Source organism: Echinops telfairi, unplaced genomic scaffold, assembly GCF_000313985.2.
Source record: "Echinops telfairi isolate 266 unplaced genomic scaffold, ASM31398v2 ScPeMD7_7467;HRSCAF=8505_1, whole genome shotgun sequence".
Classification (NCBI taxonomy): Eukaryota; Metazoa; Chordata; class Mammalia; order Afrosoricida; family Tenrecidae; genus Echinops; species Echinops telfairi.
The window spans coordinates 23,787,084-23,789,213 of NW_022111368.1; the positions used below are offsets into that span (position 1 = coordinate 23,787,084).

The window sequence follows — 2,130 nt, forward strand, 5'->3', positions numbered from 1 at the left end:
TGATACTGGTTTCAACTGCAGTTGAAACCTTAAAACCAATGGACACTAAAGAATTTGATTCTTGTTGTTGGAGCAAAATAAACAAGTAATTGCCTTTCTTGATTTGTTTTTAAGCAAACCTAATGGGATGACTGTACCTGTTCATATATTTTTTCACTTTTTCTCATTGACTGTCTTTACCTGTAGGTTAAAGGAATGGATGAATTTGGAGACTGCAAAGTTGTATAGAACGACTCAGCACATGTATACACCCTCTAATTAAGAGACTGAACTAGTTTGCCATTCTATTTCTGAGCTAGTTACTGTGTAGATCTTGTATTTAATTTGGGGCAACAAAATAAATTCACTTGAGAAATACAATGCTTAGAAAAACAATTTCTTAATCACTCTTAATAGTCATATCTAAGGTCTGAGGCTTTATGTAGCTAATGCTTTCAAGCTGCTGACCCTGTTTTGATGGTAGCTACTCATTGTGAAATTCTCTGCAATGAAACCAAGTGCTCTGACCGAGGTGAGCTCTGTGGCCAAGTTCAGTATGAGAAGCTGTTGAAATAGAAAAATGTGTCTTGCTTTGAGCCCTTATTCTGTTTCAGCAGACAGCGTCAAAGCAGGTTTTCATAGGAGCCATTATCTCTGAAATCTACTTTTTGTGGTTCACCGAGACCAGGAAAATATACCTTTGCTTCTGTATTAACTAGTTTGTGTTTGCTTTGGATCTTGAAACGTACTAGGGAGACATGTTGTAATGAACACTTCTTCCCAGTTGTTAATGAAACTGACTTTTTAAAAGTAATATTGACAGAGCAATGTAGATAATCTTTTGTAACTAGAGAAGTTCAGGGACTAAATCAGCAGCTTTCAGATGGAGTTTTCATCAGTGCAGAAGTCTGAAAACCAAAGAGTAATGAGAAGAGATCAGAATACTAGTCATCTCATTGCTAGACAAAGAAGTCTTTAAAGCAGGACAATGAGAAGACAGGCAAACTCTTAACTACTTGGAAAGGAAACAGCTCCCTTTGGGAGGTTTTGTTTTTGTTTTTCTCAGATCTAAGTAAGATAAAGAAGGGTCAGGTATTATGAAACTTTAAACTTGATAAGATGCAAGTGTGTGGGGGTGGAGGAATATAGATGAAGATATAGCAGTAAATCAGACATTTAGCTTTTATTTATGACTGATTTGCCTTCTTAAAATTGTCCTAAAAGTCACTTGTTCCTAAATAATGTACAAACAGGGTTTTTTGTTGTTTGCTTGTTTGTTGGTTGGTTTTGGGGGGTATTTCGAGTTTTTGTTTGTTTGTAGCTGTGACAGTTACAGGCAGTAGGACATTTATCTGTGCATCTAAAGGCCTTCCAGGTTCACCGTCCATCTGCTGTGCCTACTTGCTGCCCAGTGCCCTCCCAAATGGTGCTGGATGGGTTTCTCGCCAGCCAGCCATGCAGGCCCAGAGATCAGGAAGAACTTGGCAGGTAATAACATGTCTCCGCAAACGTGTCTCAGGTCCTCAACACAAAGTAGTGCCTAAAAGGCTGCCACACTGGCTACTGAGGAGTGATGACAATAAAAGGCCGAATTGCAGTGTCTCCATAGCAGTTTGCTCTCTATGTGGATGCACGATGACAAAACCTCCTGAAGCGACCCTTAGTCTGACCTCAGTAATGGCGGCATGCAAGCGGGATGCCCTGGTCAAACTTGCCAGATAGGCGTGGCCAAGAAAGGCATTCCCAAAGAATTCAGAACTTAAAAAAAGAGGGAGGGGGTTAATTGTGATGTAAGTAAAGATTTACAGAGCAGATAATCAGTTTTACATTCAGCGATTCAAACACATTTTACTTCAGCTCTTTCTTTGCAATCCTTATACCATGATTTCTCCTACTTCCCCCCAGTGTTTCCTGTTTGCATTCCTCCTCCCTGCCTAAACCTGGAGACTTTATCTGTGGTCAAATACTGCCTTGAGAGCTAAAAAAAAAAATTTTTCAGAGCTAAAATTTTTTTTAAACCTCAACATTGTTTTATAAAATTTGTGTTACTTTCTCCATTTTACAGATTAATTTATAGAGATGCATAAAATAAAATATATATGTGAGAGCCTATAAGCAAAATCATTTTTTTCACCTTTAAAAAAAAATCAT

General features: G+C 38.3%; 1 non-coding gene across 1 annotated transcript; it reads left to right on the top strand.

Moving 5' to 3' along the window:
• The first annotated feature begins 1,541 nt into the window (after positions 1 to 1,541).
• Positions 1,542 to 1,655, top strand: LOC115873246. The gene has a single exon (XR_004048299.1). It is a non-coding gene; the product is annotated as a small nucleolar RNA SNORD89 (small nucleolar RNA).
• The last annotated feature ends 475 nt before the right edge of the window (positions 1,656 to 2,130 follow it).